Source organism: Cyprinus carpio, unplaced genomic scaffold (assembly GCF_018340385.1).
Source record: "Cyprinus carpio isolate SPL01 unplaced genomic scaffold, ASM1834038v1 S000006751, whole genome shotgun sequence".
NCBI classification, from domain to species: domain Eukaryota; kingdom Metazoa; phylum Chordata; class Actinopteri; order Cypriniformes; family Cyprinidae; genus Cyprinus; species Cyprinus carpio.
The window spans coordinates 65,145-90,083 of record NW_024879350.1 but is presented as its reverse complement, the minus strand read 5'-3'; the positions used below and the strand labels follow the sequence as shown (position 1 = coordinate 90,083).

General features: G+C 38.7%; 1 pseudogene; it reads right to left on the bottom strand.

The window, feature by feature from the left end:
• Positions 1 to 18,993, bottom strand: LOC122144694 (annotated as a pseudogene).
• Positions 18,994 to 24,939: the final 5,946 nt, after the last annotated feature.

Below are 24,939 nucleotides of genomic sequence, written 5' to 3'. Positions count from 1 at the left end.
TTATGGTTTTTGGAGTCCCTTGTGGCTCCACAGTTTCAGCACAATGATTAACGGATCCTTCTTTGAGCTACGGATAAAAGCTAAAGATAAAATGAAAAAACATCCCTTCAGTGTGATTAATGCTCTATTGTAATGGCTTGTCTGAAATTGCATCATCTCTGCGCAGTTTCGATGCTTAGCCGTCGCATGAGGGACATATCGTCTCTTTAAAGACAACATGAAACCAAAATTGACAGTATTTACTTTGTTAAGAAACGTGCCTGCTCCCTGGTCTTATTGTGCCTGATTCATCAGTGTATGTTACTGTAAAGAAAAAAGGGTAATTTTCATTATCTTTCATTAAAACGTAATGGCTTTCTCTCTCCCAGAAATGACTTTTTTTAATGCTGATTGCCACCAAGGTCATGTGGGAAGAGAACAATAAAATTACCCCGTAATATCATAGTCAGCTAACAGTTATCAATTCAAATCCCAATCTGGTCTACCAGTAATTGTGAACGCTGTTTTCATGTTGTCTTTTCCTCACATGCGAAACAAGAACTCGCTTTGAAACCTGACTTCATAAATGGTATGGTCAGCAGATGCTGTGAGACTGGGTCAGCTAGATGTACCTTTCATGGCCAGCACATGGTGCTAATTGACGATATAAGCCAAGCGGAGGAGAACGTCAGGCTGGGGTCACTAAGAGACCACTGTGTGAAGCTCTAATGAAAGCCAGCACTTTGATTTAACGGCTGATTTCAACCAGACTGAGGATGGTGACACTGGGGATGATGAAGAGACCTTGTTTATCAGCTAACATTAAACAGCCTTCAGGCGTTTCAGCAATGAACCATCATTTGCAGAATAGAACGCCACGTCCTAATTCACATACTACATCCTAAGTAGTACGTGAGATGAAAAAATATGTGTCACACATAACATTATGTTGAAAAATGTGTGCAAACTTGCCCAGAAGGTTTCCTCTGGATTTCTGAATTCTACATTTGTGCATGCCTTTTGAGTTAAAGACATTTACAGAGAAGAGGAAAGTGTTTAACCATTAGAAAAAGCTGGGCCAGTCTGAAATCAAGTGGGAATATGCTGAATTACATTTCTAAAACCATGACTGGACTCGTCTGTATGAAATCCTCATTGGTCAACAGGGTACAGTTATAGCCATTCATAAGTTTGTTCTTGAATTGGCTAGTAGCTGTTTGGTAACTTTCATGCACCATTTGTTCTTAAAGCAGATAGTAGGTCTCTATAAAGTGTGTAGTCGCATAATATGATGTTAACCCTGAATGATCCAATAGCAGCTTTCAAATACAGAGTTTGTGAGCAAAAAGTTGTGTTTATCCTTAATTCTAACTTCTTTTGCCTCACTTAAAGGTGTCATGTGTAAAAATTGAGGTAAAAATATCCAAAAAATGACCTACACGCATCAAAAGAATGAGAAGGAATAAGGGCGATGATGTCATTAAAAAAATGTCAAGTTATAGTGCTGCAGAGATATCAACCTTAATTAGCATTAGCATTACTAGCCACGGCCCGACAGGTGTCGTAATACCAGTTTCGGCCATGGGAGGCGGTATGCGGGCAACATAACCACCAGCCAACCTGCAATACACGAATAACTCGCACGGCTTGTGGGCGTACTTGAACCTGATGTCAATCGTGTGGAAAGTACAGCCCACTACTTCATTTCAGTTCAGGGAAGAGAGGGGAAGGATGGCTGAAGCCCTTGGCAAGAGACACCTACCACCACCACCCGCCACAGGGAAACAACCGCACTCGGAATCACAAATCAAATCCGATAAGAAAAGGAGCCGAAACAGAGTAAACATCAGCACTGCTTTCCATCGCTCTGGAGGCAAAACGTCCTCTTAGGCTTTGGCTATGGCTCTAGGGTTGTTGTGAAGGTAGGGGCGGAGCATAGAGACTATGCCGTTTCTCGTTTGTTACTCTAGAGTAGACCAATTCACTTTATTGAGGCATACTGCCCCCATCTAGGATGGAATGTGGAGTATGACTTGATTTTTTTTGCCAGACATGACACATGGCACCTTTAAGGGTGCTGTATGTAGGATTGACACCGAGTGGTTGAACTAGGTATTGCAGTCCAAATCAAAATATTGGAGAAGGTTTTTTTTTACCCTTCTCCTCAGACTTGAGGCACACGCAGGTTGCCAGATTGACTACACAAACAGTAACAAGCGCACTTGACGATGAATGAAATTATATACACTGTGTTTTCCACCATCTGGCAACCCGGGGTGCCGAATTACAATTGGGTAAACTGGCAGTGGGCGAGTTTCACAAACCAAAACAGAGAATGACATTCCGGGCCAGAACGCACATTTTCAAAGGAGAATAACTGACTGTAGCATTGTTTTTCAGATAAACAAATATGTTAACTTGGCATGTTTCTTAAATATCTGCAAACATATTATGGTATTTTTATGCTTTAGTAGAGTCAAAATCTTACATACAGCACCTTTAACTAAATGTAAAAATATGTTTCTATTGAAACGCTGTTACTTAATCATGAAAACATAACAGATATTTTTAAATGTAAATAAGATCAAGAAAAATATGCTGATATATACAACATAATAAATGAATTTTATTTGACATGCACAACTCGACCAATGCACACAGAGGTGTCGAGTTTAAGTCGGCAACAAAGTATTATTCACATAATAAAATACAATATTGATCATTCTCTCTCTTAAAATGTAAAACAAGTGTAAATATCAGCATTGTCATATATGTCTAAATAACTGAAGTTTATCAGGTGCTTTTTGATGCAACTCTGTCTGCCATTTTATTCCAACCATTACTCCTGGTCAGAGGCTTCTGTAAATATTTAGTTTATATGTACACTTCAATGGTACGACACAAAAATGTGTAACGTCTGTGTAAGTTGCAACTTACTGCGCCTTTATGTCAAATAAAAACTAAGTTGTATGCACAGCTGGTGCAAACCGGCCCCAGATGTCTACAAGTGCACTGCAGCAAAAAGTTTGCTCAACTTCTGGCCGCATGATGGAGCGTTACTTTTGCAAACCTTTGCGTTTTTTCCTGCATGCCCTTGCAACACCCCATTAAAATCAATGGACTGGCAGAATTCCCTGGCATAAACTCCAGGATGGAAGCATCCTAATACTGCCCCCAAATACCAAGTGACATGTCTCCCCACTGTTTTTAAATAAATGAAACTAAAAGTCAATTAAAAAATGAATTAAATCAAAATTAATTTAAAACGTATCTGGGTCTGTGTCAGTTAAATGTAGACACAATTTTATGATGGAAGACAGAATTTGTATATTCTGGTGGCATCTATCCTGCCAGTTTTTAAATAACATTTACCCTCTGATATTGTAAAATGATCAATAAAATATCTGTTTGGAAAGCAGGTATGGAGTTGGTTCATTTGCTAGCTGGCAGAATAGCTTGGGATGTTTATAATTCATATATGGTCTCTACTCTCGTATTCCAGTCATCGTATTTTGTCAAGCCCAGTTCTGCTTTCTTTCGCCTGCAAAATTTCGATGAGCAATGGTAAATGTGACCACAGCTTTAAAAAGAATGTGCTTTCCCCATCATCAGTGGATAACAGCTTGTACTATCAGTATGCAAATTGGGACACGGCCAAGTTCTTAACACTTTGGAGTTCAAAGTTCTGCCTGAAGAAAAAGCCCTGAAAATACAGCGACTCCAAAAGTCTGAGACGGCTAGTGAAAAAGCATCTGTCTTGCATGCTTTTCCAATTGAATACAAATTATGTTTTCAGTGTAACAATTTGAGTAAAATGTTAAACTCCAAACATGAATGTCTTAGTATTTGGGTTTTTCCCTTTTTTGCTTCAATGACAGCAGCATGAACATCCTCAGTTCACATGATCAGTGTCACAAATCTTCTTATTTGATGAGCACAGAATACTATTTATTTCGTCTTCAAGTTAAGTAACTTTTTTTTCTTTAAAATGAAAATTCTAAAACTTTCTCAGTGTTCTCTCAGACATTCAGAGCCCACTGTATCTCCCAGTTGCTGCAGTGTTTCTCCTCCCCACTATCTCTTCTGTCAGAGACACTGGAAGCAACGGCACAGAGGAAGAAAATGAAACCGTTTTTCTCAATCAGCCTCAGTGTCATATAAAGGACAAAATGAAAATAATGCCTTTAAGGTCCAGGGAATAAACAGAGAGTATGATAGCAATATGAGGCGCATGGCAGTGCCGTCCTCACTGATATTACACACACACCCCTGAGACATCCACTCAAGGCCAGTTTCTTATTACTGCTTTCTCCAAACTATCTGAGTGTGTGTGCAGCAGCCTGTTAAGAACAAGCCGTATACAATAGAAAAAAGACCTGAGAAAAGCTGTGTTTCTCAAGATACTCATCCATGTGAGAGAGTAAAAGGGGTGGAGCTAATTGCTGTATTCTTGAGGAAATATAAATTGCACTTAATTTTTTATTACTTTAACGCAGAAAAATCTCATTTTTGTTGCAATGCTGAAAAAATGCATCCTCATTATGCATTACAAAAACATATTTAAATTTTTATTTATATATAGTAGTAAGGGTTGTACTGCCCCTATGTTAGTATTCATAAAAAAAAAAAAAGTGGAAGTTTTTTTTTTTTTTTTCATTACAGTAATAAGTATTTGGGGCTCTGAAAATGAATTGTCATGAAAATAATGCCAAAATGCAAAAACAACTTAATGGTCCTAAAAAGATAAGTTTAACTTTCTTTTATGCAAAAATGTCTGTAGATAGATAGATAGATAGATAGATAGATAGATAGATAGATAGATAGATAGATAGATAGATAGATAGAAATATACATATATATATATATATGTGTGTGTTTGTGTGTGTATTATTATTTTTTATATTTTTTTGTAAAAAATGTTCCGAACATTCTACTAATAATATCCAAAGCTCAGCATATGTCAGGAATATGTTGCACCACACATGTCTCAAAAGCTGATATCTCATTGGTCAGAGAGTATTTTTGCAAGTTTTTTCATCACAATGTGAACGTAATTTCAAAACATATTAACGGAAATCCTTTTGAGGGTCTTCAGATGAAGATAAGGACTCTTTAGTAGCCTTTAGTATTCATTTAGCAGCTACATGTTTACCTGTTGTGGGTGGAGCGCGCTGCTGCATGTAGGGGGGTTTTTGAGAGGGGGCCGCAGACTGCTGCTGTGGAGGACTGAAATATGGGGGCTGACCCTGCTGACAGTAGCTGCCCATTCCCTGTGGCCCGTACTGAGCCGGCATCTGCTGGACAAGACAAGGACAAAGACATGAGACTTAGCACCACACTCACAGACAAAACATTCTCAAAAGCTTTCATGTGGCATGTCATGGCAGGGAGGAAGATTATTATGAATCTGTGAAGTATTTTAAATGGTGATCTGCCCTGGAACATTAACTGACTACTTTACAATGCTAATCCCATCTGAAACTCCTCTGTCCTGGGCGGGACGTCTCAAGTCAGGAATAAAAGCTTCTCCCAGTGCTGGAACAGGCGGTGTTTGGGACTGACAACCATATTTATCAGCAGGTGTGACTCCCAAATGTCCCTGTACTACATACAGGACAGGAGCGGATCGCATTACACCCGTGTGGACAGTAGGGCTGGACAATGTAGCTTAAAAAACACAATACTTTTGTGCCTTTTGATGATATTCAATATAGTGCTGAATGTCTAAAATGTTATTTTTCCCCTGAGGAACCATCATTTTGACAAGAAAGCCATTGGAAGCCAATTTGAATTGAAGTGTTTAATACTTAAAAAAAATCAAATAGAGTATAATTCTAGTTTAAAAATAAATCAAAGCATCTCAAGGAATTCCATGAACACCACCTGGGATGAATCAGAATTTTTTTCAGTCAATTCAGTGACCAATAACAGTTTGAACTGATTCACAGAAATCAATCAACACAGACGTTTCTAAACACTCATTATTTGAGACACTGAAAAACCATATCATCTGCACACATGTAAAAGACTAAGGCAGTGACGCGTTTCACTTTGAAGGGGTGCTTGATCACCTTTTTTTTCGAAAGCTTGATTGTGTTTATGGGGTGCAGTGTAAAATGTTCATGCTTCGTTTTTAAAAAAAAGCACATTATTTTCACATATTTTACCTTTATTCTACACCGCTGTTTCCATTCTCTAGAGTTCCTGGTTCTATGAAGCCCCTCCCTCAGAAATATGTAATGGGCTCTGATTGGTTAGCTGGCTCAGTGTGTTTGTGATTTGCTAACTGCCTAGTGCAAGTTGTCCAGAAACCATCACGCCCCCTTACCATTACGGGTAGTACGTGTTCCCGGGGGTGGGATTTATGTGAACACCGGGATTAGTGATGTCACAAACCCAGGAAGAAGCTTGTTGTAGTCCACACCAGCAGTTTTTTGTAGTCCTTAAACAGCGATTTTTTTAAAAGAAAATCTCTCCCTTTGCATTGAACTCTGAGTGCTGTAACTTTGGAGACGTTGTTTAAGCTCTAACAGCAACATTTCACACTAACTAAAGTTCAAAAAGTAAAATCCTAATCAACCACCCCTTTAAGACCCGCAGTTCATACATATTTATTTGTTTATAAATCCCAACATTGAAGCTGGATAGTTTAATGTTTGAAAATTAAGAAATTAAAATGTAAATACTAGTATTCTAATTTAACAGTCATACTATAAATACAAATTTAAGCATTAAATAAAATAGGCTACTCTTTTTAATTTTACAATAATAGTATTATTGCATTTTATTTAATAATGATGACATTAAAAAATCCATTATTTTATAGTCTGTCTGAACTGGTCAAAAACAGTGGAAATGTGGCCTATAAAAAAAAACTCAAGTGGAAAGTTTTATTTTATTTTTTTAACTGGAGAAGAAAAATATCTAACACCTTTTGGTTACTTAAAGATGTTTAAATCTTGTTCTTATAAAGAGTATACCTAATTATTTCCAAATATAGTTAATCAAGTCACTATATATGTCACAATACATCTTCAAATAAAAAAAATCACAATGTCATGCTTTTCCGACCACACTATACTGCTGTTTTCTCTCATTTTTCACCTTGAGAGTGATTGACAACAACAACAAAAAATATCCCGTTAAGTGTTTACATCAGGCAACAGACAACTATCTGTCCACAGCATTGCAAACATGTTCTCAAAATTTAGTTGTGCATCCAGGTTGAGCAAAGGACTGCAACTACTAATTGATAATAAATGATCATTAAAATAATCGACAACAAATTTGGTAGTCTGTGTCTGCTATGTTCAGATGAGTGAATGTGTACACTACTGTTCAAAAGTTTGGGATCAGTACAAATTATTATTATTTTTTTTTTTTAAAGAAGTCTCTTATGCTCGTCAAGGCTGCATTTATTTGATCAAAAATAGAAAAACAATAATAATGTGAATTTTCAATGTTGGAAACAGTTGTGCTGATTAATATTAATATCACCATTCAAAACGGGGGGTGGGGGGTTGAATGTTTTAAACAATACATTTTTGGATTTTTCTAATTAATCAACTAGTCAAAGAAATAACCAACAGACCTAGCTGAGAGTCACTTCTTGTCAGTCTCTTGAACACAGTAATATTTAGCACTCCAAACTGGACTGACAACTGTATTTCTGATGGGAGACATCTGTACACCGAGGGTCCCCGTGGGTGTGTTCGTGCTTTAGTAATCCACAACTGTTGCCCCTCCTTTGATTCACGACAAGCTGTTATTGTGACGCTCTTATGTAAGAGCTTTTCAAGGCAACAGCTGCCATTGGCACGCTGTCCTCCCATCTGAGCCCCCCGTCACCCGCTCCCTTCATCCGCTGTAATTCTCATTTGTCATTCATACCAAACAGAAAACAAATCCACGAGCCATGATGGTGTGTTTTTCCGCTCATCTCTCTAATACATGCAGAAGTATGTCAGCGACGGTACGTGCACATACACTCACGAGGCTCAGATGGGAATTTGTATTGAGAGCTGTGTTCTCTGAGCTTCTTTAATGAGGAAACGTAAGTCAAGCAAGGACAAACCTTAATCTACACCGCAAAAAATAATTTCCTCAATCAGTTTTCCATTAGAAAGTGAGTCGAAACCATAACCTCGTGGGCAGCAATGCCTCGGGTGACCCGAGTTTGAGTCCCGGCTTGAGGTCCTTTCCCGATCCTATTCCCCTTTCTCTTTCCTGTTGCTTCATCTCTCTCTCTCCACTGTCAGTGGCCAATAAACAGAAAACTATATCAAAAAACTATATATATACATATATATATATATATATATATATCCTATAATATATATATATATAGGATATGCATATATAAGATATACACATACACACACACACATTTACTCCCTACTGGTCAGAAGTTTCTTATGCTCACCAAGGCTGCATTTATTTGATAAAAAATACAGTAAAAACAGTAATATTGTACTGTATCGTAATATCGTAATAATGAATCATAATCAATATTATTAAAATTTAAAGGAAGTGTTTTCTATTTTAATATATCTAATTGAAATACACGTTGAAAACAGTTGTGCATAATATTTTGGTGGAAACCGAGATGCTCTGTCATTCAAAGGTTTTTGGTAAGATTTTTTTTTTTTTTTTTATATAAATTATAAAAAAAGCTTTTTTTTTATGGTTCTCAGTGTCTGTCATTTTCAAAACCGATTTGCCGATAAAATAATTTAAAAGCATTTAAAAGAAGTCTTTGTCAGAGCCCTTGTAATTCTTAATTTTGACATTAATTTTAATTTTTAAACCATTCATATGTCAGTTCAAAATATCGGTTATCGGTCTACTTGATCTGTAATAATCTATATCAGCATCGGCCTTAAAAAACACATATTGATCGACCCCTAGACCCTACAACATTTATGTTATGAAAGATTTTTATTTCAGATAAAGGCTCTTTATTTTATTCAAAGAATCCTGAAAAAAAATTATTACGGTTTACACTAAAAAAAAGCAACACAACCATTCCCAACATATAAAACAATAATTTTTTGTATTTTTTTTTATCATAATAATATTTCAAATTATTACTATTTTTTTAAATAGGATAATAACAAATGTTCTCACCAAATCAGAATATCAGCATATTAGTATGATTTCTGATCAGTGTGCCATAAAGACAGGAGCTGCTGAAAATTCTACTGCCATCACATATAACATATATATATATATATATATATATATATATATATATATATATATATATACATACACACACACACACACACATATTTTATAGATTTACATAATGGATAGATAGATAGATAGATAGATAGATAGATAGATAGATAGATAGATAGATAGATAGATAGATAGATAGATAGATAGAGCATTTGAGGGGAACGTAAAAGGGTAACTGCCGTGCATTTCTTTCCATCACTGAAATAACAAAAAGCGATTTAACAGGACAAACAATGGCTCCAAAGTCCCACAAACAGATTGTGTCCAATCCCAAACAGCACATTTAATCCATTTCTCTGCCATGTACTGTGCTTGTCAGAAACGTAGACAGCAGGGCAGGTGAGTGGCGGTCAGATGGTCAGCGGCAATGCCTCGAGGGGTTTGATGTCTTCTGCTGAATGTGTTGTGAAAGGACCTGTCCTCTTACAGAACCTTCAAAACACCTGTCAGGACCTGCAGCCCCCAGCTACACACCTGTTCCACATCCACCTGAGCTCGCACACGCTCATTAAACACACCTAATGCCATCAAAGAACAAGTACTGAGGTAAAATACAGGGACAAATTTGTTTAATGCCGCTAGTGGAGAAGAAATTCACATTTAAAAGTGCCTTCAGTAGTGCTCATTTAAAAAAGCTTTACTGTAAGAAATAAATAGTGCTTTTGGTGTACACTCACATGAGATAAATATGGTACTCATAACAGTTTTGAATTTTGCTGGAAATCGCTAAAATAATTATTTATATTTAACATTGTGTCTTCATCTTCCTCTGGGTTTTAAGCTTTTGTCTTTTTTCTATTTTTGTATAAAAATGTTATGTGACCAAGACAGAAGTAGCCAGAAGATCAATAGAAATAACACAGCAGGATTCCCTTGGTATCAGACCAAATGAAACATCCAATTTCAGGTAGGCTTGTAAAAAAAAAAAATCCTCTGGTCGTCTAAGGTCATTACAGAGTCCCTCTCGGTCAAGAACGGCGACAACTAACAGCTGCACAAATGTACCGCACACCCCTTCGGGTTAGAGATTACCCCAAAACTCTCTCCTGTAATGATCTCATTATGTGCTGGCCGCATTCGGTGATGTCACCCTTTCTTGATTAGTGCCTCTCCTACATTCCACCGTGCCAGGATGAGATTGCTGATTCTGATCTTTCGTTCTAAAAAGGTCACGTCCCTTCCCAGGGGCAATCACAGGAGGAAACTGCACACGACTGCCATCCTGCTGAACTTGTGTCAGTATAGCTGACCAAAGATCAGTGTAATGGATCTGGAGGTAATGAAAAGAAAGTGGCTGATAGCTGAAATAGCAGTTTGTGTTTGTGTTTCTAAGCTCCAAAACACACTTGAGTTTGTGAACCCAACACTTCCAGCCACGCAGACTCGATTTCACGCGTCGCTGTTTTCTAAAATGTGTCAGAACAGGAGGGTCTACAATAGCTGGAGAAGTCTATCTGTTAGCGTTCCCATTTAACTCAATGGCAGTTGCTCAGATAGCGCAGTACTTAAACTGCTGACATTTTAACAACTAGCTATGTAAATCATAGCACTTTTTTTATCCAATTAAATTATATTAACAAGAATATGTGTGACCAACTTCTTGTGAAATTTGCTCAGAAAAATCTCCTGCCCTTACAAAAATTCCAGATTGTGTGGATTCTATTGAAATGACTGCACAAACACACACACACAAACAACAGTAAACTGATTAAAATTGTTTGCAAGTCATTCCAACCAAATTATTAAAATAATCACTTCTAAAGAGCCTTTTGTTCATGAAGCGGACAACGTTGGTTGTGCTATATATTTATGAATGAAGCCAGTGTAGACAACGCAATAAATATGTGTTGTCTTTGATTTACTTTGAGGTTCCTAGTCCTTTTATCTCAGTACATTTGTATCAGACTGCAATCTTAAAAATGAATTCTTTTGGCATCTCTCTACAGATCCAGCGGATGGCCAAACGTTCACATCTGCAATTACGTTAAGTACATTTCTAGCCTAAGCCTTCACAATTCATCAAAAGAAGCTACACTCAGCCCAATATACCGTGTTAAATATAAAGGAATTCTCCATATTGATTTTTCAGTAGTGTAACACTTTTCTTTTGAATCACGTATTGCGTTTCATGGTTGAAGGAAAATGTACTGGTAATTTAAGGACATTATACAATAACAGTGTAGGTTATATTAAAGACAGCATTAAACAGCATTCGCGGTGAATTTAACTAAGGTAATGTGTTTAGAAAGTGAAACATGTTTGGTTTACAGTACTACTGGTTTGATTTTCTTTTGTCCCACCCAGCAGCAGCAGAAAAGTCATTTCAGAGGTAGTGGCACTGAACTTAACTCAGTCCAGCTTTCGAGTCTCATTTTAGTAGGGCGGGCAGGCTGTACCCCGAATAGGACGGACCAGCCCAAGCAGACTGCCTGCCCAAGCTGTTCTGACAGACACGCGGCACATTAGACTGTCAACATCTCTGGTACACTGGGAGTAGTGTCGCTCCATGCTGACAGGCAACAAAGGAGTCATTCCTTCTTCCCCCTCGGGCTGTCACTGTTCAGACCGCCGGCCTTTGGGACACTTCAGTTTCCTGTGGACTCAACAGCATGAAGAGCACCGCTGCTATCTCTGTTTGAGAGCTATGAGTCAGTGTTGCTAATTCTGATAGTCTAAGGTAGCTGTGCTTAAAAAAATAGATATCGTGGCAGGATAGTCCCCCATGTGGCAGCCAGCTGGGATGGGTAAAAACATTCTGGGCATGGTAAGAAGTAAAGTACTTCCATCAGACAAGCAACATAATTAGGTCCACGCAAGCATTTTCCATGCCAATTGTGAGGAAAATGTGTGGAATTCTGCAAAAATGGATTTAAATGTGTGGAGTTGGGATGTAACGATTAACCGCGAGCTGGTTGAAAATCGATTCCAATATGTGACGATTCAAATCGATTGAGATGTTAAACAAATCGCGATTCAATTAGGAGTAGGAGTTTATATGAATGTATGTCTGAGTGGAACTTTAGAAAAGTTTAGATGGTATTTTTTATTTTCATCTTGCCTCTTTATAATGCATATTAAAGTTCATAAGTACAGCGCTGCTTTGTTTACAGCAGAAACCAAGGAAACACTTTAGGCGCCACCTGCTGGCCGAGAGTGAATTTGCATCTCATTCAGCTCGTCTGCTGTTTCGGTTTCATGCAGTGGTTGCCTCTCATTTTAAATAGAAAGAGCACAGACAAAGCCTTATTTTTGTTTTAAATTGTTTTCAGTTTTAGTTTTGTTATTTACATTATATTTTAATTTTGCTATTTAGCAGACGCTTTTATCCAAAGCGACTTACAAATGAGGACAAAAGAAGCAATCAAAACCAACAAAAGAGCAATAACATGCAAGTGCTATATTAGTATATTATTATAGTTATATTTCAGTTTCACAAAGCAACGTGCAGCATTATGTCCAAGCAATAATAAAAGGACACATTTAATTTATAGTTTGTCTTAAATCTCATTTTGTAAAAAATTTAATTTATAGTTTGAGAAATTGTGAATCGAATCAAATCATGAAATCAAAATAGTGAATCGAATCGTGAGTTGAGTGAATCGTTACATCCCTAGTGTTGAGATGTGTTAAATGAAGCTGGGAGTATAACACTTTTAGGTATCAGATAGCAAATTCAGATTTTTTTTTAAAGCTCCCATGATATCAAAACATAATATGAAAGCTGAAAACTAATTTTGTACTCATGAATATACATTTTTTGTTCAGTCTGTGTAGAATAGAGTCCACTTTTTCAGCAGCCCTTGATCCAGAAGTATTTTCTTATACATTTTTTTAATTGGGATTTTTTTGTTAAAGAGTTATAAGTCATGACCCAAACAACATTACATCACAACATTAGCAACTTTGATTTGACGCAAAATCTTTGAAATTCAGTATAAGGTGCAAGGCTGTGTGTACTTAACAATACAATACAATCCCATGAAGCACTGCAAATGACAACTGAATTTAAAAAGGACATATAATATAAAACTTTTAAAAGATGTCTATTGAATTAAGAAGCAACATATTTTACATTTGTTTTTTTATGGGGTTTTTTTGCAAAATATGCATACAAATGTAAGTATTTTTGAGAGTATTTTGTATTTTTTTAATGGTTTGAGAGCAAAGGGAAACAGACTATCACGTCATTCACAGTAAGCAGGCTCTAAACAGTTCTTTTGTTTTTGATTCTCTGAGTCTCTGATTGGTGAAGATTTCTTTGAAAATGATGGCTTTTTCACCAGGAATTCCAGTATTAAACATGTTTACTAAAAAATAGGTTGCAGTGACGCAAATTGATGGCTTCAACAAAAGCATTTTCAATTAATTAAACACCTGTAGCTCATAGGTCTGTCTTTAAAGGTTTATAAGTAAAATCAATTCCCTTATGTAGAAAATTTATGGAATTTCTACTCCCAGAACCTGGCTGTTGCTATCTATAAGAATATCCCTCCCACTAATACTAAATGCCTCTGAGTAGAAATAGTAAATCATAGGTTCAAGAATGTGACATAAACTGAAGTCAAATGTGATGTAAACTAAAGTCACCCCCCAACTTCCTGTTTTCAATAGAAAAATCTGTCAACACAAGACAAAAACTGCGCCCATCAAGCAATTTCATGGGGTCTTTTATAACCGAACATCCAAGGGGCACATCAGAAGTGTAGATGTTTTTGAATTCTGTGAAATCTTTGGCAAAGCCTGGTTGTAAGTGATTTACTGTGCATTAAAATGATAACAAAGACTCTTTTCACATAATTTGTGTCAACATTTCCCAATGCATGGAGCTCTACGGACTGAAATTCATCAATCACATGACATTACGAGGGTGTTGCCTGGCCAAAAACCAAAAATATGCCACTTTCCTGATAGCTATCAACCTTGTAAACTCACCTTTCATGATGCTATCTGCAAAGATTTTCACATGGAAATCAAAGCTGCATGTGACACAGACACCGAAAATCATTAGTTCTACCTGTTGCTGAGGGTACTGCATCCCTCCCATGCCCACTTGGCCACGCCCCTGCATTCCTATTGGGTATCGGTGAGGAGCGGGTGATCCATAGGTGGCTGTCCTGGATAAGTTCCACCTGCCTGAGAGTAGGGACTGTTGCCCATCCCATACATCTGAGAACGCTTCATGGCCATAGGGTCCATAGGTGCCACCTGTAGAGAGGAGTATCAGCTCGTTAAAATAAAGAACAGCGATAGCATTGATTTCCAACGTACCGTAGTCTGCGTGAACACATTTATATGACTATTATGCCCGAGCAGACTGGAATACAAATCGCAATCATAAGGTTGAGCGGTTCGGTAAACGGAGAGATTGAGGGCAACGTGCCATCGACTGATATGGGAGGAGGGGGTGGGTGGGGGTCAGGTTTTCTCTCTCAAGTGTATCATCTTTGCCAGAAAGACTGAGAACCATCCAAGCTAATCTTCTCATGTCAATGCCAAATTCAGGCCAATTGAAGCAGCACTTACAGAAAATGTGACCAATTTGAGAAAGCCTGGGAGGCCACTATAAATGAACATTTTAAGCGTCAGCAGTCATGCCAGAGTGCTCTGCTGTCACACACACAGACACACATTTTCTCTGACCTAGACAACTATATTGTCAAAATTGAGTTGCTGTAGTTTAGAATTTTGTGTACCATTAAGGTATGCCTGAAGAATCTGTAGCGGAACACTGTTGGAAGCTTCCAGGGTCATTTTTTACTCAAGATGCAAGAGAAGTTGAAGCCATCAATGACGAGTCTACGGTTTTTTTATAATCATGCATACACCATTTCCACCTCTAATTTATTCCTAACACTCCTCGTTGATGAACCCTGATCAATTCCATCATTAAATCACCAATTAGGTACGTGAGGTCATGCTATGCTGTGAAAATAGTAACAGCTAAATGACTTTGCTAGCATAATGTGCAGCAGAGTGACTATATTCACAAAATAGAGTTTCACAGTATTACTGTTGTTACTGTAATAAATGCAGAAAAATACTTCTTTCCGAAACCCTACCATCCTTAAACCTTTACAAGGTAGTTTAAATTATAAAATAGTTAAGGAACCATGCGTAAAATGAATCAGAGGCAGTAAATAGACAAAATTCAGTTTTGGAAATAAGTACACACCAATAGTTTAAATAAAATGACACAAAGGTGAGTTTGTTGAATTTGTCACTAATTACATTTTGCGTGGAGCCAGAGTGGCAGAACAGGAAACGCACACTTGGAGGCCTGGGGAAAGTGTGCTTTTTAAATGGGCTTCATGCTGACGATAAGCCATTAACTACTCAAGTTATTCTCATAATGCCCTTTCTCTAAAAATGCAAATGAGCAATAAATGTCAACATCATCTTCATGTATGTCTAAAGAATTAAAATCCTGTCACACATAACACAAACTCATTGACGTAATTCAACCAGGTTGCAATTTTATTCCAATAATTATTCTTCAGCGAAGGCATCTCTAAATGTTTATTCGGCCTATATGTGCGGCTCCATTTTTTAAAATTTCTGGTGCAACATATTTATAAATTATTATTATAATGTTATAATATTGTATAATTTACAACAAACAGAAGGGGGTTATAACAATTTAATTCAAATTCCTTTAAAATAATCGAACAAATTCCAATCAGTAGCAAAAAAAAATTAATAAATAAAAAATCTATCAAGCGTGCAGGGGTAGGCATGGAGGAATGTGGCTGCATTGCTTGAGTTTATGCGATTAGGACATCACAAGAGTGATGAGAGGACACACTGAGCTTTTATTCTCTGAATAATTTGAAGGCAAAACAGCCAAATGTATTTTAAACATTATTAACAGACTTCATAAATCATTAATAAACTAAGGCAGATCCAAGATGCTCTTCAAAGCATCGTACAAAAAAATTTGTCAAGATTGAATGGAAGATGTGAGGGGCTATCAGGGTGTCTTGGCATCTCTTCCAGTCATGTCGCCTGTGGGCAGGCCTCGGGATCGCCCCTGGGCAATCCAGCACTAATGTTCTTCATGTGCCACTATGAAAGCATGGCTAATCTGCATGTGTGAAGGTCAGAACTGCTCATCTGTACCGAGAAGGGCCAGAGCCAAAAAAAGCATCTGAATTGCATAGATGCAGAAATGGAGAACTGACTGAAAGCAGGCAGCTTTTGCGTCGTACTTATTATAAGCTATATGAGGGAAAAAGAAAAGCAGTTGTATTTTACCACTGGTTTTTGTCTACAAATGCAGATTTAGAACTCAAAATAGACCATACACGTAATTGAGCACATACTGGTTATAAAAACAAAAAACTAACTAAAAAAACTGTCAAATTATGTTACACACCAAATTGTTAAATTATCAGCGTTTATTGTTTAACAAAGACAAACCCTACAGCATTTAGATGGCTTGAAATATTAATATATACTAAACTATTCCAATAGATTCATCAGCTTCCCCCCTGGACCTGCATAAAAAACATTAGCAGCAAAGTCAAATTTATCACTAAGATCAACTTAAAAAAAACTGTAACTTTGGCCAGCAGGACTGTGAAATCCAAGGTTGTGTCTTAAAACCAAGTGTGCTGCCTACCTAGACAGTATTTTTCAACATTATAGTCTCAAAACGGACCAACCAAGAATTGCCAAGCCAAGACGGGATTTATTTCTGGTATTATATTCTTAAAAACCCAGTGGGCTTCCAGCCTAGAAAGCAATTTTGTGTATTTGACAGTCTCAAAAACCCAAAGCACAGCCTACCTAGACAGCATTTCGGGTGTCACCTACCTAGTCAGATATTTTGGTCCTTACAATCTCACAATAAAAAAAGTGAGCTTCCTAGGTTTTGGGATCCAGCTTTCGTCACCATCTCATCCTATAATTTCTTTTAATATTTTGTGTTTAATACAACCATAACGGATAATTTTTTTAAGATAAAACCAGTGAATGTGAAAACCTTTTTAATTACTGCATGGATGAACCCAGACGGGCGCAATGGCGCTAACACTGCTAACAATGCTAATCAGTTAGCGTTACTGAAAACAGCGTCTAGCTCTAGCCCTTCGTTTCGGACGGACAGTGGTGACCAGTCATTGAAAACGAAAAAACGAAATTTTATTTGGGAATTAGAATCAAAGCACATAATCGTTTTGTTTCATTTGATCTCTGGGACGAAACGCACAAGCAGCGAATTTTATTCAGCAAACAGCGCAATGCTCGAACGTTCCATAAGTTTTTGATTGGCACCGAACGAGCGCTTTATCCAAACAACGGCCGATGATTTATTCAGTAACATGACAATGGCTTCTTGGTTATAATGCTGTATTATTATACGGGGTATACAGATATATGAAGCCCAACATATCAGCTCGCCGTATCGGCGCCTTTTTTTAAAGCAGGAATGAAGTCTCAGCGCATGCTATCTCGTGCTAACACCGTTAGCACAGTCACCTTGGACAGAACTTGACATGTTCTGCTGGCCTGTCAGTCCACACACAAGCCCAACCCCGGAATAACCTCAACTACGATAGAAGAAAACAAACTCTGCACGCTATCTGCCCATTCATATAGATCATTTTGCATTCAATATTAATAAAAGCTGGACGCTGTAAGCTAGTTGTTACGAGTTAGCATCAGGCCACGGCTAAACCTGCATGCGAAACTTGACACACACACCCCGCGCGCGTACCCGTTCACCTGAGCTCTGCTGTTCCCGTTATTCCCAGGACTCATGGCCGGTGGCTTCTTTGCTGTGCTCCCCAGCCGTGGCTGGCGGCGGGGCTGTACGGGGAGCTCAAGTCTTTGCCCAAAACCCCTCCCGGACTGCTGCTGCTGCTGCGCGGCGGGTTGCTGTAGTCTTGATAACCGCTGCCATATCCCGCGCATCATCGGACTCGAGATGTCACAGGAGCTGGGTTTAGGTGGGGTGTAGCTCCAGAAGGGTGCTGTTGGTTTTGTCCAGGGAAACCTCTGAAGCCCCCAACACTGGCAACCGGGAGCTGGGTAGTTAGACGGCCATAGCAGCCTTGGCATGACTAGCCAGCGCAGCAGTAGCGAGTTGGTTGCCTGGGCCTGCTCATGTTTCCCCTGCCGCGGGGACGGGCTCATCATACCCGTTACCCAGCGCCAACGTACCCCGCCAGGTAGTTGGGGCGGGTAGTGGTTGTACGGATTATTATGGTACCCTTCGTGTGGAGGTTTTGCACTTGATCCATGTTACCCAGTGCTTGATGCATTTAAAGCCGTCCTAGGGCTTTTGTTGTCCGCCATGTTGATCAAAGCAAGGCCCTCCATTCCCATTCCCGTAATAATGATTAAACTCAGAAAACGGAGCTGTTCCCGCTTTGGGACCGCTGCTGCCGCCGCCGCCGCCGCCGCTGTTTGCTGTTGTTATTGTTGCTCGTTGGTCCAAAGTTGTGAGTGCGCGTTCGTACTGCTGCCCATCCGAAATCCTCCCCACCCTGTTTTAGACGACGCGATCCTCCTCGTCGCTTGTCGTTTCAGCAAACGCTGATGGGCGATCGACCTTGCGTCTCCAGAGAGAGTTTTGCGTTTTTCCCTCCATGCTGTCGATTCCCCGAATCTCCGCGCACGGGTGTCGGGGTTGATGTTTTTGTGGTGGTGGTGGGGAACTGCTCGCTGCTGGTGCTTGTGGCGCTGATGAGTGAGTGATGCCTGCGACTGTTTTGCTGTGGAGGTGGTGCGGATGATGAGGCCGAATCGGAGGGGGATCTCCGGCTTTCCTAACATTTTTCACGTGAGATGATTTCGCGACCCAGACCCGGTTTTCCATACTCGAAGTCGCGGTTAAATGAGCAGAAAAGGGTCTGTGTGGGTGCGTGCGATTCTCAGTACGTCCGCGTTCTCGCAGAGACTATAGACGGCATTGCTGACTGCCCCATCTACATTATATCATTCGAGGCAGGTGCTGTACCCATGCACAGCCCCGCATTCACACACACAGTTCCTCCCTCATACCTTCACCATTAGATTTTGGATGGAGCCTTGGCCAAAACCGCTGGGTGTTCTGTCAGGGGATGCTGTGTGCTTGCATTGGGCACGAGCCTGTCAAACAATTTACTGAGGCGTGAAAACGGAGAGAGAGAGAGAGAAAAAAGCTAAAATACTGCATTTAACTGGTTGGTGCTGGTTCGAGGGGAGCAGAGGCGATAATATGGTTCTCACATTTTCAGAAGTTTTGATTTTAATACCAAACTTCCAAATTCCCCACTGAAGCAAGTGTGAACCGTGTATAAATGATGCATAAGACCCCTACCCGAGCCCCTTTTGCTCCAGCATGGCATTTATCAAGCCTCTCCTCCAGCTCTTCCACTGCTCTGCGCCCGAGTCTGCGGAAAGGGGGAAAGCCGGGACCGATGTTTTCGGAATTCCGGAATTTCTGTATTTACACACTTTTAATTTCATCTCATTTTGACAGTTTTTATGGTTAAACTATAGCTAGTGAGACTGTACGTTCGTTACACAAAAGGTGCATTTAGTTTTAATGCTGTAGAGAGGGCGTCCAAATGCATTAACAAATACAGAAAAATAATGTCCAAGGAATTAATGTTGTAAACTATGTATTACTGAACATTATGAATGCAAATATGAAATTATGGGGACAATTTTAAAACGTTATGCACAAAAAAAGGTGCCAAATGTTTCACTTGTGGGTATATACCTGTTCTAAACAGGTAGCCCTAATGCCTTTCTACCTTATTTAAAATCTTTAAGGGGTGTGGCTGTCACTTAAAGTTTTGAATTATTAGTACCTAAAAGGATACATCTTTTTGCACCTTTTGAAAAAGTACATGTCCCATTGCGGACAAGCTTTTGTACCGTTTTTTTATGAGATGTTGTGCGATTATAAGAATGGCAATGTTGTAAAGCGCACAGAACAACATTGTTGGTTGTAGCGACTGCCTAGGAATTGAAATCATTAACTTTGGGGTTGCCAGCCGCCAAGTCTGAGCTATTAGGAAAACACTATATGTTAGAGAGCCTGTCATTCTTGGCTTATGATCTCGAAACAAAATTACAAGCAAGTTTCAGAGGATTCAAGGAACACCCCGCAAACTAAATGACAAATACTTAAGTAAAATACTCAAAAAAATGAGTGTATGCCTAAAAAAATGGGACATTTAATTGCTTTCATTTTTGATGATCTACACCATCTAACTACTATCTCTGTCCCAATTTGCTGATCGCCATATGCACAGGAAAGGATATTATAGGGTTACATTCAGGATACATTTATTCTAAAGCCCCCACATCTTAGTAGAAACTATGTAAACACAAATATGGACTGACCCTTCTAATATGTCTACCACTCAGAAAAGGTTATCATTTTTCAGATTTCTTACCACCAGTAATCACAACCAATCGGCTACCATACTCTTCTAAAGATAAGGCAATCTCCTGGCCAGATTTTTATCAGTGGGTCCCTCAATTCCATTTCTCTTGGCAAGCGCCCAAAACAAACATCACCACCAGATTATGGACTCGAATCCCAAGGCTATATCATGTCATGGCTCTAAGAAAAATTTAACACACACATACCAACCAAACCCAACACACACACACCACCCACACACACACATCACCACACACAGGAGCTACAAAAAAAAGTATTATAATAGCTATATATATATAATATTATATATAATGATATTGTCGTGTATTACCTATATTAAGAAGTTGTTAAATGACTTTTTTATTGCATTTTTAATGGGCCCACCAGCTATCAAAATTTCTCATGCCGTGAACCAAATTTCTGTTACGTGCAGATTTTGGACATCCACCATCGACAATAACATACCGGAGGCTTCTCTCTCAAAAGCAACAAAATTGTTTGAATATTGCTTAAAAACTGCTGTATCGCTCAAAAAGAACCAACTTCTATGGGAGGGGATATGTGTATGGGGGAATAGCTAGGCTGCTATGGGGGATGGGCTCGGACTGTTTCCAGCCCGCATGAGCAGGGAAAGTGAATTAGGACCTCCCCCCATGCAGCAGTGGCAAGGCCGCTCAATCCCAGCAAACGGTTTGGGTACAGGGACAAAACAAAAAAAACCTCAACACTCAGTCAGGTCAGGCGTAGCTCAAGAGTGATTCTGGTGGACCACTGCAAAGCAGTTTTCCCCACCACCCAATAAGAAAAAAACCCAGCAAAACCTTTATGATACCCAAGGTAGAATAATGTACAGAAATCGTACGCTTTCAAGGCCAAGCCAAAGAGGACAGCCATGGCCTGGGAGTATTAGTTTTACTATTGGCTCTTTGTGATTAAAAATGTGGATATGGTATGCAAAAACAGGACATGAAAAAACAAGACGTTGCAGAACAATCTTAGCCACGGGCTCGCCAGCTTAAAAATAGAACAATGGGAGAGAGGGAGAGGGGGAGTAGTTTAAAAGATTAAATTCAGTTATCTTATGCGACTGTTGGCTACAATAAGTTTAAAAATATTCCTTATTCCCCTCTAGTTAAGATTTGTATAGGGTCTTATAATATTTATAATAATCTATACGATGATTTAATATGGTTTTATATGTAGCAACACGTACATGACATTTTCAAAATGTATTACAATAACAATTATAAAAAATTGGGTTTTATGTAGATATATGCTAGTATAGAATTGTTCCACTGGTGGATACGAGCTAGATCTCTAAAAGAACACCTAATGGGGTGATATGTGATATGGTGGGGAGAGCTAGGACTGCTCTGGGGATGCTCTGCCTGTCCAGCATGAGCAGGAAGTGAACGGCCCCGTCTCCCCAGCCCGCAGTGGCAGACAGCTCGCGAAGAACAAAGAGAGCGACAGGGCGGTGCTACACGCACGAAACGAAAAAGTGACAGCCCTCGACAAAGCGCCCGACAGCCACTCAGGCAAGTCAGGCTAGCTCAAGAGTGATGCGCTGACAGCTGCGAGCATTTTTTCGCGACAAGAGAAAAGCAGACCACCGCACCTTCTGATAACCTAAGGTAGAAAATGGGGCGTGGCTGAGCAGAAAATCTTACGCTTTCAAGGCCAAGCACAATGAGACAGCCATGCCTTTGACTATTAGTTTTTAACGCTTGCTTTATGTGATCAAAATTGTGGTCTTAAGGTATGCAAACCGACACCCAATGGGGGGAAAAAAACCAAAAAAAACAAAAACACCCCCCCAATGAGAATCTTGCCACGGCCAGCTTCAATAGAACATGGGCGGAGGGATTCAAAAGACTTAAATTTTCAGTTATATTATTCAAGTTTTGGCTACATAAGTTAAAACTATCCTTATCCCTATAGTAAGATTTGTATAGGTATATAATATTTATAATATCTATAATGATGATTTAATATGGGTTTATATGTCTCAACACGTACATGACATTTTCAAAAATTTATTACACATACCGAAACATAAATATTTGTATGGGTTAGGATTTATATTTGCTAGTATACAGATTGTTCCAGTTTCTAGTAGCTTTCTATGTAATTTTTTACTTAAAATGACAATATGGTTCATAAATGGCAACGAAATACAGGTACATATATAACATTTTGTGTATGGGCTGAACGGACTGCGCTGAATAATGACACTAATATCTTTTTTAGAGTCTGCTTCCTCAGCTAAACTTCTTTTCAGTTCACACTTGTAAAAATAATAGTAATAGTGTAATTTTCTTGTTTATTAACTGTAAAGCTGCTTCCAAAACAACCTGTCTTGATTCCCTAGATTCCCTTTAAAATGTCATATTTTTCGTGGTTATTACCCCACGTGAGGGAGCTTTACACCATCTAGTCTAAATCTACACACGACAAAAAACACACATATAAGTGCAATAGTATTTAATTTTAGTACAAATGGTCCGACTGTAATTCAAGTCTTTTGAGTTCCTTTTGATGGCTTTTTTGCAAGGAACAGAATGAATTCGTCCAAAATATTACCCTCCTCGCAGTAGCTCTGAAATATGGTCCGTGGTGATTCAGTAAACATTTGGTCACAGGATAAACAAAAACCACAGACGCTAAAAATTGAATGCCACCACACAACTGCAAAAAAGAACAAAAAAAACAGAAAAATATGACATAACTATCGTGACACAAAGTCCCTCCCCCTGTATCTCTCTCTTTGCCTCCCAAAGTAAAAACCTTCACTGTGAAAACATTTTAGTGACGAAACTGTGCCCATCTTTTAATCCTGAATGCATTACACTATGCATTATGCATTGCACACGCTTAAACTTGCGCATTGTCCCTTAAGCCTTTCTGTGAGCCTATTTAAATAAAATAAATATAGTTGATTTATTTGCTGTATTATAGATATTTTAGTTCAGCTTCTCAAACTTTTTTCATTCAGTCTTCTCAAACTTTGGTGGCAGCCGCTGTTTTTTCTTGCCTTGTGTTTCAAATCATGATATTTTTCAGCAGAGAAGTGAATTGTGCCAACTCTCTTGTGAGAAGTGAACTGAACTGACGCTGTTTCGTGTGATTGACTGCAGATGCCACACATTTGTTTTGTACTTTTATTATGATATATATATATTTTTTAAGGTTGGATTTGTTTGGCTACTCTGAAACTAGCTTTGTGTAACAAGATACTGGCTTCAGGAGACTGTGACTGTAGCTTTATATATGCAGTTTTTATAGGCAATGTGTAATATATGCTTTCATGGGAGAAAGCAGAGTGAACATTCCTCCATACTAGGTACATCTTTTGTGTTCCATGGAAGAAAGTCATAGTGGTTTAAAATGACAAAGAGGTTAGTCTTAGTGTAATTTTTTTGTGATTTTTCCCTCTTTATTTGTATCGTGCTTGACCTTCTGCTCATTTCAACCCAGGAATCGTCCCATCATGGCTTGATTTCAACCAGAAACACAAGATGGCCAACTGTACCCTTTATTAAAGACTGTGTCTCAGAGCTGAAGCGGGCACTGGCCCAAACTGCCTTTAGAACAAGGCACGGTGTCGCTGATTGCATTTTTCCTAATTAAGCCTCGTCTGACCTTGGCAGAGGCAAATCATTAGATTCTCATTTTAATAATCACACCGCAGCCGGTTATATTCCACCTGGGTCTCTGACGGGCACTGGAGCAGGTCTTTATGCTCTTCTTTAATTTCTGTGTTACAAGAGGACCCAACTTACAGCGAGCGTAAGTAATTGTGTTTGGTGGATACGGATGACATAAATGACTCTCTAATTTATAGGCCCTCTGTGTATGTTTGAAGCAACAACTAGTTGCTTTGACTATAAAAGCTACTTTGATGTTTTCATAAGTGTTTGATGTAAGCTGCCACATTTAGCACCTTGAATGGGCTTTTTTGGCTGTTTTGTTCAGTTGCTGCAGAGGGCGTAATGATAACATTATCACTGAATGTACCTGACCCATCGGTATTAATTACCTAAAGTAATAACTTGGTCTTCTTTAGTTGTGCGAATGAATGGTTGCCTAGCAGCCAGTGTACACATGTTAAGCCAACGATTTAAGCATGGATACTATTTTTACTCTTAATTGCAAAACTAGTGTGGAAAGTCATACAAAAAAAAAAAATGTTTTTTCACATTTGCAAGTATGAAGATAACTATTGAAGAGATGCTTTTTTTTTTTTTTTTTTTTTCTGTGGGGTAAATATTTAATGCTTGACGCTTGATGTCCTCTACATGCATGTCAGAATTTTTTGATAAGTTCAAGGAACGTCAAGGAAA